We start from the raw sequence: 16554 nt of genomic DNA, 5'->3' as shown, positions 1-16554 counted from the left end.
AGGAGGGGGAGGTTTGCAGCCTGGTTCAAGCTTTCACCCCCACCAAGCAGCTCCTAAGAGCCCAATAGAGAGCCAGGTGAGGATGAACTTCCCAGGACCCACTTCCAAAATAAGTAAGGACATGAGGTGCCAAGAAATCAATGCCAGGGCAGCCAGAACTCCAGCACAAAATATAAGACAGGACTGTGCCAATGGTGAACAAAATCACATCAGTTTCTTCATTCTAGGTGTCCCTACCTGTTTTCCCCAATCAACTGAAAAGTTTTATGTCATTTTGAAGCCAGGGCAGAAAAGCAGAGGCAAGAGCCTGTCTTCCCACTTGAATCCCTCCAGTCCACTCTTTCCTCACCTTATTGCCCTGAAAAAAGGAGCTCAGCCTGGGCTGGATCCAATAGTGCTCATGTTACCAGTGAACGAAACAGCCTTTTTCATCCTCCCCTCTGGCAGTACTATTGTATCCCTGCTGTAACAGCCCTCATTTGCTCAAAAGGACAGCACTAAGAGTGCTTAATGACCATCTTCCAGGGTTAGTCATCATAACCTGGGCAACCTATCTACTTACTGTCTCTCCACCCCTGGCTAGATGTCCACTGAAGGGTAAGGTTTAGGTTGTCACTCTTCAGGACACCCATTTCTTGTGATTCTTGGCAGACTGGGTCAGGCTAAATGTACAAATAGGAAAGTAATAATCTGGCAATTGCTACAGAGAATTGGAGCAGTGCATCTGTTTACTTCAGTGTTGTCCACTTGTCAACAAAAGCAAGTGCGTGCATCTCTGCCATCTCAGTGACAGCACAGGAACCAGGCTGAGATACCAATTTAAAACCAGGCAGACCTCTTTGTATGACTGCTCCAAGCTGGCTGTCACAAACTTCAACCAACATTTAGGGGGAAAAAAGGAAAACACAGCACCCTCCCATAAGACAGTAGAGGTAGTTATGGGCGATATGATCAGTTGTAAAACCTGCAGGGACACATCAGTCTCTCTACCTCCTGCAAACACCTCTGCATAAAGTTTCCCAGCATCTCAAAGTGCTGGAGAACAGCCACAACAGGAAGAATGATAACTGTTCAGGAATTAGAATTGATCTCCTACTGCCTGATAAACACTGTTAGCCTGGGGTTGTTGACTTGAAGCCAAGTTCTGCTAAATGGACAAAGTTTCCAAGTCAGCCCTTCCTGGTATTTGACAAGGTGAAGGGAAGGAACTGAAGACAGCTCAAACAAAGCAGGTATTTTTTTCCAGTAGACTCCGGAAAGATGTGAGTGCATGACCCTTCAGAAGAAAGTGAGGAAAAGAAGCAGGGGTGGCATGAAAGCTGAGGCAAGCAAAGAGTCAGTTTGGATGATCACAACAAGGAAAGATGGGAGTTTTCACCAAGGGAAGGGCTGCTGAGGTCATAACTTTCACTTGGCCAATGTGTGCTTGCAGGATCTGAGCAGGTCTCTATTAAAGCCCTGCAGAATGAGGACTTCTCCTCCATTGTACCAAAGGTGATCTCCTGCATTACAATCTGTCCCTTTCTTTCCATTTAACTCCATCTTAATCCTGCTTCCAACCATTAGCTTTCATTATGCTTCTCTTCTCTAACTCTTGTAAACCACAGTATTCCCACTTGTACATGGAAATCCTTACTGACTGCAATCAGTGCAACTCTTACTCTTTTTTCCAGTTAAGTAAGCAAGAGAGGAACTGAAGCTCCTTAGTGGTTTCCCAGAGGGGCTGCTCCTGGCCCAGAGAGCTGCAGGATACATCCACACTTGTTTCTTGGGGTGCTGACCAGCTCTTTCCTGCAGGAAAGGCTCCAGAGAGCCTTGAGAGTCTCTTGGGAACTGGCTGATGTGAAACAGAATGGGGAAAGGGAGGAAGACACATTGAGGCATCTTTCTGGTTCCATTAGATCCCACATAACCCAAAATCATGCTTCTTCCAACCCTCCAGCTAGGGTGGGAGGCTCTCTCTCCATTTGGGAATGACCATGGGGATTTTGCCTGCAAATACAGTAGCAAACACATCAGAAAAAGAGGCTGCCTGTGTCTTTATTTATTTTCAAAATATTCTTAGTGTTGGTGAATGCTCTTTGGAACATGCTGCCTCTCAGATTCTTCCTCTCCAACTAACATCCCAGATCACTCCTAAAATTTCCATAGAATCAGCAAGCAAGAATAGTTAATGGGCAGACAAATTTCACATGGCCAGGACTTCACCAAGTAGTTAATTCACATAATCTGACCCACCACTGAAATTTCCTCAACATTTCCCAGACAGGAGGAAAATGGGCCAGAGAGATCTGCCATCCTACAGTAACAATATAATGCATGAAGTGACACCTTTGCTTTGCTAAAGCCAGTGGAAATTAGGTCTATATAAAAATCTGTGCAACATAGAGATCTGAGCAGTGTCCACAAAAAAAATCCTACCCGGGAAAAATAGAGGTTTTACTACAAAACTAAAACTTAACCCTGGCAGCAACCTTCTCAACCAAGTCAGTTTCCACCCTAGAGTGAAAAACACAATAATTTGTTTTGATGGTACTTTGCAGAGTACCATCTGTTTCATCATTTTTGTCATCATCATCTGTTTCATCAGTTTCAGTGCTGACATCCACCAAATCCCAACACAGATGAACTGACAGCACAAAATCAGCCTCAGACCTAAGGCCTCTCAAGGACTGAGGCATCCAGCATTATCAAATCATGTATTTCCCAACTGGAAGAGTTTCAATAGAAACAATTGCACACCAAAAGGCTGTTGTACAAAACAAAGGACCCACTTCATTAAAACAAGCCAAGTCTATCTCAAGACTTAGGAACTTATGGTCCAACTTCCTAAAGGACTGATTAACCTCCAGTTTTCATTGAAGTTAACAAAACCCATGGATTTTGCATGGGGTGGGGCAGAGGGAGAGTCACTCATTCCCCACTGAAAAGCCAGCAACAGAACACAGCTACGGGCATTAGAGGCAATTGAGAAAGGGTAAATGATTATCCAAGAGAATTTCACAAAGAAGGAAACATTTCTCATTCAGCCATAAGTCTTTCAGGAAATTATTCGTTTTTCAAATGAAAACATTTTCTATAAATTCAAAACAACTCTTTTTCTCACAGCTTTTGTTTACAAAAGAGGGAAGTGTTTCAACTCTGCTCTCTTTTCTTTCATCCTTCCTCCAAAAAATGCCAACCAAGCCTCGTATCTTGGGTTGGGAAGTCACTTTCTGGGGGGGAAGAAGTGTTGTGAGGTGTTGCTGAAGAGCTGTAGCTGCTGCTGCTGCAGAAGGAGAAGGCAAGGAAGAGAAATTCTGCTCTTCTTCACCTGTTAGCAATGGGCACAAGGCTATTTGTAATGAGCTCATTAGAGCCCAAGGCTTGCTGCCAGAAAAGCCAAGGGGAAAATCAATTCATTCACCTCTTCAAGAGCCATTTAGGCAGTCCTAATAAGAAAACAAGTATCTAGTTCACTTCTGCTTCTTCCACCTTGATTCTTTTTATGTAAGACACAGCCACGTGTGGTCTGTATGCAATGAGTGACAGATTTCCAATCCACAAAATAAATGTCCTGTTGTCTTTTGCTCTTTTGATCTCCTGCTTCACTGCAGTGTTGCCAGCATCCCTAGGAAGCCACATGAAAAATTCTCAGTGCTATAACTGAGCCTCTCCCTAAACCCAGCTTTGTCAGGAGTGAGGACATCTCAGATGTGACATCTGCTCCTGTCCACCACCAAACTAGGAGCTGTAGTAATAATGTGACCAATCGGGCAAACAATTTGCTTGTAATTTAAATCTTATGAATGCTGAAACAGAACAAAATTGAATAAAAATCACAGGCCATGGACACAGGAACTGTCTCTGAGTGTGTTGGCTGCTTTTTGCCTCTGTGAAAACCAACAGTGTCTTAATGTGTTACCAAATTGAGAACATATTGGTAAATCCATCCAGTTACAGGAATGGATGTGCCTGTATGGGAAAGAAGAGGTGTCAGCTCAGGCACAATCATGAGTAGTTATTGCAAAGCAGCAGGAGACAATACACTGCTTCCAATAGCATCTGCAGAAAGCAGAGGAACACAGCTCCACTCGAGACTAACAAGGGGCAAAAAGGATAAAAACACAGTAAATAACCAGCTCCCCAGTTCTTTCTGCTCCTGTTACACACCCTTGGGAGCAGCCAATACAACCTGTCTCACCCTAATTGACAATAAGGAGTCTCTCTCTGCAGTCTCAGATATTAGTCTGGTACACCCAGGTCCTCCCATGTACTCCCACACCCCTCCTGGTGCCAGCACCAGCCCTTTGGCAGCTGCCATGCACACTGACCTGGTGAAAATTACCTGTACAGAAGGAAGCAGCTGGTTTTCAGCTCCTCAGTCTGACTCACCACCCAACCACACAAGCAGCAAGCTGCTGTAAGACGGATAGTGGGAAAAAGTACCCCAAAGTAGGGAGAGGAGTGGGAAACCACAGCCCAGCTGGATCCCGCTTGGGGCAGCTCTCTCTGGCCATCTGCTTCTCATGGTGCTCCATGCTGATGTTCCTTTTTTGCTTTCTGAAATCTAACCCAACCCAACACACCCACAAGTATTTTCATTTTTGAGCAAACCAGGCTGGAAAACTGCACCCCTCACCACTTGCTTTCTACCTTTCAATTATGACCTCCCCAACTGCTCTCTGCAGCATCTGAGAGTGACCCAACAGTTTTGTTTCAAAAGAGTTTGTAGCTCCTTTGTAGGGGCGTTCATGGCTGGGCAGAGGAACGAGAGTGGGGTAGAGGAACATGGAAGCAAGTAGTACTTTCGTGGTTCATACAGGATGCCTAAGTTCCCAGAGCCAGACCCTGCTGTCTTTCACTGGTGCTGCCCCTTTATTCACCTGGGAGCACCACTTATCTCCAAACAATACTGTTGTCTGCCACTGATGGCCTCCTGTGTCAAGACCACCCTGTGTGTAGGCTTTAGAGAGAATCCCCATCCTTTCCAAGATAAAAATCCACTGGAGAGAAAGTTCACTTCAGTACATGTTTTATCTGATTATCCAAAACACAGCATAGTCTGCTGGCTGCTTCCTTGGCAGTGTGACACACACTTCCAGCACCCTCTCGTCTTTGATGAGGAGTTGGCCACAGGAGTAACCACCTCCACACAAGATTGCTGAAATTCCCAGGCTCTGAAATCCCCAGGATATTCACTTGCCAGCTCCCACCAGTATTTTGATCTTCACAGCCTCAGTGAAGATGAGCTGGGGAAAGATGATGGGTGTTGCAAGATAGGTGGGTGCTGCTCTATTCACAGAGGCAGCAGGTACTTTCCTAATGTCCCTGATTGCCCCTGAGACACTTCCCCTCACCTTGAACCCTTCTGGTCCTTTACTGCCTGGTAAAGTCCAAGAAAGACACTGAGGGAATTTTGGGGGTTCAGTTTTGTCGTTTAGCATCATGTGATAAGTTGTTAATTAATTTAATTTAACTCGGCAAGCTGCTTTGATTTTTTTTTTACATCTTTACACAAGTATGAGACTAGGTGTGCAGATCTTTGCTTGCATTGATAGTCAACAACTTCAGAGCCCTACAGAAAAGCACAAATGCCTGCCAAAGACAAATTGCTTTCGTTCTCTTCCCTCCCCCTACGAGGAGGCAAGGATAATTGCAGTAGGTGTTGTATTCCCCACCCACATTTTTTTTCTCACTGCCAAACACATTGCATCAGGAACTATTAGAAACTTTCTCCTTGTGTAGGCCCTTAGCCTTTATGTAAAATGCACTAACATTTTTCTTCTTTAAAACCAAGCAAAGCAAAATCCCACCTCCTATATGGACTCACTTTCAGGGAGCCAGTTCAGCTGATAAGGTGAGGAACTCAGTGGGATATCTACAGCCACACAGGCAGAGTTGATCTCACAGGATGCTCAGGGACTGTTCATTCCATCACGGAAACAAAGATAAAAGAAAAAGCTTTCTAAAAGTTACAGCTGCACACACTCACCACAGAAAGATTGCAGAAAATACAGCTTAGATCTGCAACTACTTCTACTTCTGCCAGTGATGGTGTGCTGTTCCCCAAAGGACCTCCCCAGAAAGCAGGGGTCTATAACTCAGTGTAATAAACTGGCATGGCATGACTGAAACCAGATGGACACTAAACACCTGACCCCATATGGGAACTGGAACATCCATTATCAACATTCCATGCAGAATCACCAACTCAGCAGCCATCATCAGCATGACAGCCTAGCTAAGATCAGTGCTTGGCACTTACCAGACTGAGAGCAGTAAGTGATGGTTCATATTTAGACATTCAGGCAGGTGCAGGCAGTGCCTGTCCAAAGCAACATCCTCATCTAGAAGAGGTATTTCAATCACAGCTCTGTCTTGGGATGTCCAGTCCAGACAAAGAAAAGCACAATGCATAATCCTCCACAAGCAGTTGCAACAAATATTTCAAACAGCAGCTTAATTTTGTTTCATGGAGGTCATGTTTTAATGCTGGTTAGTGCTCAGGCCTGTCCTGCACAACTGATCCCACTAGCCCCTGTCCACAACACAGCAGGACTTCACAGGAGTTCCAGTTACCAGCAGCTAAACTGCAGGGCTGGGACATCATCCTTGAGGGGCCCAGCTGGAGTCAGTAACCCCGGTGCATGGGGCTAAGGGCTGAATGTGGGCTGCCAGGGACCACATGGGGAATGGCTACACTGGCTGTATCCAGCTGGGGGTGAGGCCAGAGAGGCAACATTTAGCCCCAGCACTTTACTCAGGATACCCCAGGAAAACTGCATCTGGTGTGCTGACTCAAGTCAGGTTTTGTTCAGGATAAAGTATGTGTGAGAGCTGTATTCCAGAGCTATGACTATGATGAGGTGGAGCAGAGCAGGGCAGAAGCCCTTGCTGGCTGCTCGTGTACCTTCAGCCCCCTGCCAAGGGCTGAGCCCAGCAGCCTTCACCACCTAGCTGCTGTGCCTGCCCCAGGCTGTGTTCCCCTCACCAAGGGCTCTCTGGGGTCCCCTGCATCCCCACCCAGCACTGCTGTCAGCAGTGGAGGCCCCAGCAAGAAGCAGGCATCAATCTATCACAGTGGGTATATCAATTTCTCTCTGACACAAAATTAAATGCTCCCCACCTTGCTGCCAGCAGTTTTAACCACATCACAAACAATGAGGAATCTACAGAAGTATTCAAAACATTTGGATGTTGTGCCACCACAGCAATTAAATCCATGCTCACTTTCTCACACAGTGCCTGGAGGGAAACTGACAGCATATCAGGGCAGAGGAGGACATGCTGTGGTAAACTCAGCTTCCTCAAAGCCCAGATCCGTGTTTCAACCTCTGAAACCACCCTCACTGGCAGGCCTTGTCCCAGGAGCCTTGTTCTCACTGTATGGGGGGGGCTCCCTGTCTTTGGAAGACAATCCATGTGCCCATGAGGGACTGCAGTGCCCAGGGCTGCCTCTTCAATGTCCGCCTTTAGCAACCACTGTGGAGTTTGGGGCAGAAGAGCAGCTGAGCAGAGCTGAGGAAGGGGAACGTCCCCCTACTCATGGCTAGCAGAATCATAAAATCATGAAATAGCCTGAGTTGGGAGGGACCCACAAGGATCATTGAGTCCAACTCCTGGCCCTGCACAGACACCCCAACAATCCCACCCTGTGCATCCCTGAGAGTGTTGTCCAAACGCTCCTGGAGCTCTGGCAGCCTCGTGGCCATGACCATTCCTGGGAGCCTGTTCAGTGCCCGACACCCTCTGGGGGAAGAACCTTTCCCTGATGTCCAGTCTGACCCTCCCCTGACACAGCTCCAGCCATTTCCTCGGGGCCTGTCCCTGGTCCCAGAGAGCCGGGCTCAGTGCCTCAGTGCTCCTCTTCTCCTCAGGAGAAGCTGTGACTGCCATGTCTCCCCTCAGTCTCCTCCAGCTGAACAGACCAGGTGTCCCCAGCTGCTCCTCACACGGCTTCCCCTCAAGGCCCTTCAGCATCTTTGTGCCCTTTTTTGGGCACTCTCTAATGGCTTTATGTCTTTCTTACATTGTGGCATCCAAAACTTCACACAATATTCAAGGTGAGCCTGCCCCAGTGCAGAGTAGAGCAGAACAATCCCCTCCCTGGCCCAGTTAGGCCTGGTGCCCCCCAGGACATGGTGCTTTCAGGGAGCTGTGCCATGCCAGGGTCCTCTTCTTGCTCCAGAGCTGTGGCTGGAGGAGGAGGCCAGGCAGGGATCCCTTGTGGACAGGTGAGGAGAGGAGAACAGTGCAGCTGAGGCGCTTCCAGCGCTCTCCCCTCGCAGCCTGCCAGAACAGGCCCGTCTGCTCCCTCCTTCACCATGCGCACTTCAGACCTGGGCTCTCCCCACCAACCTGCCTGGGGACCAACGGCACCCCCATGGAAGACTTCTCATGGATCTCTATTCATCAGAAAAAACAGAGTTTTTATCACAACACGACTGCACTGCAGCAGTGCCTCGGCTTGGTGGCATCTCAGAGGGTGAGAGGTGAGTTTCCCCAGCTCCTCAGCAGTGAGCTGCCTGGGTCCTTACTGCTTGCACTACCTGCAAGTACAGTGTGGCTGGCTGAGGGAGTGGCTGGGCTGTCCAATGCCCAAACCTTCCAACTGTCATCCCTTGAACCTGTCCAAAAAAAATCCACCAATACACACTTTTATTTTCTGTATCAGGCACTCAATAGAAAAGAAACTATAAAAGTTTAAGTCATTTAACTGGCTGCATTTTGACATCCAATCTTTTCTATCACTGGCACCAGGTTTCCAGTGAGGAAGTTGAGGAGAATAATAACACCACCTTGAAGTCAGGTAGGAGATTCCTGCTGGAGGGCTGCACAGGAGCTACCCAGTACTTACTGCCTGTTATCCCTGAACAAAATCCCAAGCCAGCATCCAAATGTAGCTCACGATACCTCCCAGTCTCTCACCCTGAGGCTCTTGTTGCTTTCAATGCCCTTTGACAAGGCACTTGCTGTCTCAATTATCTTTTCAGCAGAAGCTTCTAGTTTATTTGCAGCCCTCAAATACCTTTTTGTTCCAGCTGATTTCATTACCTGGTAGAAACATGCTCTTTGCAGCGTGGGTTAGCTTGCCTTTACGTGGATGTGTGCTGCCTAATGAAACAGGGCCCTACTTACTCACTGGAGTTCCTAGAAGTTCATTCAGCAGAAATAAAGAACAATTTAACAACTTGGCTACCAGAACAAAGGCTGATGGCCAGTTTACAAATCACTAACCAACCAGATGAGACTAAAATCCTCTGCCTGGGTTCAGCTGGATGAGCTATTTTTGTGAATAGAGTATTTTCTGGGAAAAAGCCATTTCAGATGGACTGTCAAGAACTGCAAGTTCAGGTCAAGCGAAGCAAAGAGTTCCAGCTGAAAACAAGCATGAAAAAAAATAATTTGTAGCATTGAAAAAGTTTAATCTGGTATCCCTGAAAATTATTTGTTCCAGAAATGTCAGATAGAAACTTTTTGCTTTTTCACTTCAGGATAGAAATTTTCATTTAAAGATTGACCTAAATTTCTAAAAGGAAGATGTTAATCAACAGTAATAAGAAGTAGACTGTATCACTCTGGATCATGTATAGCATTTCATGATAATAAATGCTTAACCTTCTTTTTTTTTATTTTTCAAGGGGAAAAAAATCCAGATCTCCTTTGCCTTGAATCAGCACTTCTCCCAAAAACATTCACCTTAGCCACTGAGCAAAACTCTGACCACCTCCCTACTGAGTGTTGCAAACACTAAGAGCAGTTCATAGCACATCTTCTGCTATGATTATTTTTGGTGCGCACAACCAGGACCACAGAGAATTTACTCAATATAGCCAGGGACATAGGATGGACAAGGAGAAAAAGAAGACTTTAGATCTTTTGATACATGTTTTCCTGTAATACTGTAAATATGGTTGCCACTTACAGCGATCTTTTTTCTCCAGCTAAATGAAGGCTTAACTCTTGTCCCAGGGTCCATCTGAGGAACATTTTAGAATTGCAGTATTTTCAACACGGGAAAATTAAATGCAGAGAGGTTTTCGAGCTGTGATTATGTAATAAGCAGCCTGAAAATTTGGGGCGCCTGTGCTTTTGTCTGCCCGAGTTTGGATACCCGCAGCCTGATTTGCATGAGCATTAACACATGCAGAACTCCTACTGAGATCAAAAAAACAACTCAGTGCCTCTGCAAAAACAGGTTGCTGGCATCCAAAAGCAGAGGCACGTGCATTTTTCCAAAATCTGGGTCTGCACCTCTCATCTGAGGTGGCCTCTGAGCCAAAAGCAGTTTTCAGCCTCAGCAGCTCCTGACAGAATTCAACCCAATTTTTACCTCTACAAAAATCCCACAAAACCCCTCTTAGAACTGTGGAGAGAAAATTTATTCTGCTGTCCTCTTTCTTTATTTTGGGTTTGTTTTTTTTAATTGTCCTGATTTGGGCCATTTCTTCCAGAGCCTAGAAGGTACTAAAGTACCTAAAGGTACTAAAATCACTCCACACACATTACAGGCCACTTACATGTGCGTACTCATACCCAAACACAAAAGCAGTTAGTTTATAGGAGACACCCAGAGGTCGAAGATACACACAGGAGCAGATACACACAGGAGCTGAACAAGAACCTGTTCTATCCATGGCTAGGTACTGACCATCCATACTCTGCAGCCCAAGGGTTATCATTGCTAGAAAGCCACAGCAAAAGGAGGTAAATGCAGACAATGTGCCATCAATCTGTGGCCAAAAGAAGGGGGGAAAAAGCACTTCCTGATTTTCTGACAGCAAGATGGACTCCAGAACATTCTGCATCAACTGTCTGCAGTGTCTATCTATGGAGGTTTGCCTTTTGGAGGGTTTTTTTCAAGTGGATGGATCTGTCCCTATTTGGCTTGGAGAAGAAGCACACAATTCCAGAGCTTGGAAAGGGAAATGTCATGCCTAGGGAACGTAACATGCTAACAGTCTAAGAGTGACTGGGTTCCATCCAGCTGTGACAGGGCTGCTGGGTGCATCAGAGTAGGGCGACACATCTTGGTTCAGCAAGTGCTCTCTTTCTCAGAGAAGGGCAAAGGGCAAGAGGCTGAGTGCTTACAGAGGGTGAGGTACACAAATTAACCAAGCAGGTTTCATCTAGCCTGTTTTCAGCTCTGATCTTCATCAAACACAGCTTGATAGCAGGCAAATTACTGCAGCCCAGGGAAAAGTCATCACACTGGGATGCCCGGGGCAGCTGTGCCAGGTGCAGATGATGCTGCAGAGGGACCATTTCTGAAGATGCTCAGCAGATATGCACCCTTTGTCTTTTTCGAAGGCAGCATTAAAAGCCACACTTCCCTGTGGAAGAGCAATGATGGACAGAAAGCCAGTAAAGGATGTTGAGCAGAGAAATCTAATTTATAAAAGCAGCTTAACCCAGGTGGCCACAGGTACTCTGACAATCTGTTCTGGGCAAGAATTGTATTTCCTATGAGTGCTTTCATTTTGTTAGTCTGTGTTTCAAATCAACTTTGACACAACCTCAGTGACAATGGCTCTGAAGTCTGAACTAAATGTGCTATGGAGATAATTATTCATAACCACTCAGATGGAGGGGGAATATTTTCCTTTTGAAAGGTCCTGCCAAACCTGTCCTGTGCTTTGTTTACTTTCAGAGGCACCGTGGTCATTCCTTACGAGGAAAGGGGATGAAGGAAAGAAAGGGCAAAAACAGTGTGGCAGAGAACAACCTTCCAAAATCACAGATCAGAAATTCAGAAAGAAAGTACTGGGATCATTCCAGCTGGAAACTGTTGCTTTGCATGGACACCAAGCAGTCTTGGGTCCACCTCTGTGACACCTTGGATCTGTATCTATTTTAGAGAGAGTTAAGCTGCTATACTTTGTAAGTCAGTGGCAAGGTGCAACCCAAACAGCAAGTGTTTACATACTTGTAGAGGTCAAATCTTATTCAGTCCCCAAGAGGGTTCAGTACTTATCTATCTAGGATTTTACAGTGTGGGGATTGGTCGGGTTGGAGTTGCATACATACAGATCCACAAAAGCTTTGAAGATACATAATTTTTACATAAGAGTTAGGAGATTGAGTTCTGGCTAAAGTCTGAGTAACAGTAATTTCAGATGCTCCAGGCCCAAATCTGCTTCCACTAAAGTCCCTGGAGAGACTCCAGAACAGCAAGCCAAGACCCTTGTTTTTTTTGCCTACTCTCCTTTTAGTGTCTTTCCTCTGTTCATTTGTCCTCCACTTAGACTGCTTTTTTTTTTTTTTTTGTCTGACTGTTTCTGTCATTGGGTTCAACCAACACTTCCTCTGGCACAGTGTTATTCCTTAAAAGTTTGTAAGATTTTTTTTCCTGAATTCACTGCTTTTTATTCCCCTTCCCCTTCCTATTCTCCTTTCCCTTTCCTCTTCCCTTTCCTTTCCTTCACAGGCTTTTAAGTATCACAGCTGGCCCTTCTACCCCAGACTCACATTTAGTATCACTTTGAATGTATCCTTCCTGGTGGCTGCTTCCTGCCTGCCCACTCACAAACACTTCTCTGATAAGCATCATATTGCCTCCTGCTGCTCTTTTCTCTTTTCCTTCAGTGTTCTCTTCTGCAGTTATCTTTCCTCCACTTCCACCTCTCAAGTTTATTTGTTCCTGAAGATCCTTTCAACCATCTCATCTCCTGTTCTTCCTTTCACATCATCCCAGTCTCTCATCCTCATCTCCCCTCAGTTTATCTCCTCCTTGCTTCCTGTGCCTGCCTTTCTTTTCTGCACACATAATTCCCCAACACTTTCTTTCTCAGAGAAAAAGCTGAGCATACAGAGAAAGGATGATATTTTTGTTATTATTCTCAGGGGGATATATTTGTTACCTAAGTTAGATAAACAAGCTCCTTATGCAACCGGTGGAGAAGGGTAGGACAGCTTAGGTTTATTAGATGTTGTCTTCCTTTATTGACTCTGTAGGGAACCTAACTGACTCCATCTGATTTAGTAGCCTGAAATTAATGAAGTCACATGAATATCCTCTGCACACAAACAAAATCTCACTTTTGTTTAGGTTCATGTGAAGGAGAGAGGAAAGGACAAAATATCAATAACACAAAGGACAGTATTTGGCACTGACCAGGCAGGCTCAGCTCCCGACATGGTAGGTGCCAGTGGAATGTAGGGAGTGTCAGCTTTTCACAGATCCAAAGGAGAGGAAAATGCTTTTGCAGAGACCTGGGAGGAATGTGAGCCAGCCAGAATGAGGTTTTGGGGTGTGACAGCCAGGTCACCTTTGCAAAACGCCCCTGGGGGATAGATTTGTTCAAGAAGGTTAGGGCCAGCAAAAGTGGAGAGGAGTCATGCAGCAAAAGGAAGCAAAGAGATGAGCAATGTGGCGGCCAGAGCAAGGAGCCAAAAAAGAGGAGTTGTTTAGGAGACTGGAGAGGATCAAAGTTGCCAGCACCCGGGAAGCTTCAGTAAAAGTGAAGGAAGGGTGGCCATACCAAGGTCCCAAGGTCTAGGTTTTCACTGTGTTGGCAGACAGACAAGGAGATGCTGGATTTGAGAGATGATAGACAGAAACCTCAGGAATGGAAAACAGTTTGGATGCTGGAGTCCAGTAAGAATACTGAATAAAAGATGAACAGCTTGCTATTTCAATTCCTCACTCTGGGGATCTCCACAGACCATCTGCAGACCTGGGTACACCTCTGATATTTCCTCTGCTTGATTTCCTATGTCCCCAACAGGTCCTGGGCTACAGCTGCTCTTGTAACACTTAGTATGTGCTCACTGAAGACAGAGCTGAACAGAGTAGGATCCTGCATCTGCTTCAGAGTAGTAAAATACTGCTCTAAAACGGGATAATGGTTACGAACCTATTATTTAGCTTCCCCTGTTCTTCACCTTGTTTGCCTTGACAAGACCACTGAAAACCACCAGGCAGGTGGGTGAGTGAAAAGGAATATTAGTCTGGGACAACACCAAAACTGGAGGACAGGAGGGTAGGAAGCTCAAAAGCTGTGCACACTTTCATAGTTCATGTCTTTAGATGACTTCCAAGGCAATTAAACAGTATTCTCTCAATAAACCCACAACTATCCTTTACTGAGAACTACTTGCAGCTCTACTCATTTCATCCATAGCAGTGTTAGATTTTTCCTTTTCATATTAATGAAGAAGAACTTGCCAAGTCCAGCTTCTCCCTGAGATCTGATAATATGCAGGGCAAGAATGGTGGTGGGAGGGCTCTCAGTACTCTCATAGTGAATACACATGGGACTTTTCCAAACCAATTAAGAGCCAAAGAGGTGCAAGAAGACAAATGCCATGGAACTTCGAACATTTTAAGAGAAAATCAGCCTTTGATCCGAGACACAAAATAAACCAGATTCCTAAAAGTTTCCCAAGGTAAGCGCTTTTCCTCCAATCCTGCTATTTTCCCTCCCCCTCGGCAATGCTATACAAGCACCTTGCTTTGTCAAAAGTACAAAGCACTTGGGAGAGGACAATGCATCCAAAGTGACTCCAGAATAAAACAAGAAAAACCTTACATCGCAAGGATTTGTGTAGGTGGGGGCAGAACACAAAGCACAAACAAATGCCCTGTGAGAGACTGGAGGAAAATCCGCTTTGAATGTGCAGAGAGAAGGAACCCTCACCCTTTCTGAGGCTTTCTCAGTGTAGCTGCAAAGCTGCTCTCTGACTCCCAGCCCTGTGAATTTCCACTCCAGCCTCGCTGTTTATAGCCAGCACACAAAGCCCTTATCTCCCAAGCACAGCTTTAGATTATAGGAGGGCACGCTGTCAAGAGAGACTGTCAAGGCTAATGAGCACACGGTTAACCCAGTGCTGCAACAAAGGGACACCTCTGGAGGAGCTGCTCGAGGCTGGGTTTGCAGCTCAGCCAGATACACATTTCTATAATTTTCCACTCTCCTTGGTTAACTCCTATTGCTCTGAAGGTACAGCTTGACCACACGATCTCCGAGTAACTAGGAAACCCTGAAAGCCTTCACAGCCTACAGGAATGCGGTGCTTGCTGTGTGCCCGGCGGGATGGGGAAGCACTTCCACAGATGGGAGGGGTGTGCTTTGCAAAATAGTGCGGCCGTTAACGTTTCTTTTTGTTGCGTGTATAACTCTGTCTTTTTGTAGGGATAGCACGGCTTTTAAGCATTCCAATCAACAACCAGGGCAACTCATTCTGGCGGCCAATTTTAACGGGATATGCAAGTGGCTCCTACAACCCACGTGGGAAGATATAAAAGCCAGGTGCCTCCATGGAGAACACCGAGCTGCTTCCAGTGAAAGAACATCATACTGAGGTGATACCTGTGAATTCAACATGACTACCTTCTGCCCTGTGGCATTATCCACCCAGAAAATGAGACTTTCCAACAAAGCTATTCTTTATTCTGAGAAAAAGCCTTCCAATCCTCTGTGCTCTAAGGTTATTGTTTCACAGCACAAATTAGGAAGGTACAGTTGGTAAAGTGGAAAAAAGAGGAACCTTTTGGGAATAAATTGGTCTCTCATTACTATAAATGAAAGACAGCTTAAGACTGTTGAATGTGGAAATCACAAACATCCTGGTACATATTTTCCCATTCATATCATACATTCAGATAAATTGAAAGTGATCTTTTGTATCATACTTCCCCCGCCTATCCAATGCAGTCATTTCCCCTAATAAACTTCCTAGTGCTTTGTGTGGTCAAGTGGTAGACGTCCCCAAGGAATGAAGTTTCCACCACTTCCTTGCATTGCACATCTCTCCATTGAGGAGATTCCTGAGATTCAGTTCAATGCTCTTTTTATAGGAGCACTCCCCCTGATTATTCCCCTGCATACATCCTTAACTAGATCTGTTTAGCATTTACTTTTTTCTAATACTGGCAACAGTTACCACATTTGCTCTTTGTCATCTACTGACTACTTCATGGAGAAAAATTTAGGGATGGCATATTCATAACCTCCCCTCTGTTTTTTTGGTTGCTGTTCTTGAATCCCCTCCGCCATGCCTCTGTCTATCTAGAAGTGCAATACACAGGACCCAGGGCAATATTCCACATGCTCTGCCTTCCCACATGTAAGAGAGTGGCTTCCCACGCATTGCCCACTTCTACAGCTTAAGAAATACCACTTCCAATCAGCTAGCTGCTATCATTCCTAGATCTCCTCAACTCAATTTATTCCTGCTGCATATTTGAGTTTCAAGTTGTTTTTCTCCAGTTTGCATTTTTCCAAGTTGGAACTTGTATTGTTGTTTTCCAGACATTCTTTAATCTCTCTTGAATTGCTTCATATCACTTTCCTGTTTATAAGGGTGTTCACAGTCTTTCCCAGAGCAGCATTGATGTGTTTTTGACTTCTAAAAAAAAAAAAAAACAATAAAAAAATTAGAACTGTAATTACACAAAACCAGCAGAACACTTAGATATCTGCAGTGGAAGACTATGTCTGCACAACACACAATGCCTAGCTCTAAGATCTCTATTCTTCTTCTACTGCTCTGCTTGTTTTCTAAAATTCAAACCACCACTAAAGGGCTCATGGAGTGCTTAAGTGAATACACCACAACCACAAGATCACC

The 16554-nt window shown here is 45.3% G+C and overlaps 1 long non-coding RNA gene across 1 annotated transcript; it reads left to right on the top strand.

Annotated features, from left to right (window-relative positions):
* Positions 1–3109: 3109 nt before the first annotated feature.
* LOC147653781 (uncharacterized) lies at positions 3110–15511 on the top strand. Its single transcript, XR_015285769.1, has 3 exons — positions 3110–8474; positions 8743–8791; positions 9624–15511. It is a non-coding gene; the product is annotated as an uncharacterized LOC147653781 (long non-coding RNA).
* The last annotated feature ends 1043 nt before the right edge of the window (positions 15512–16554 follow it).

Source organism: Cyanistes caeruleus, chromosome 4, assembly GCF_971803275.1.
Source record: "Cyanistes caeruleus chromosome 4, bCyaCae1.hap1.1, whole genome shotgun sequence".
Classification (NCBI taxonomy): Eukaryota; Metazoa; Chordata; class Aves; order Passeriformes; family Paridae; genus Cyanistes; species Cyanistes caeruleus.
This window is presented reverse-complemented; position numbering and strand designations above follow the sequence as displayed.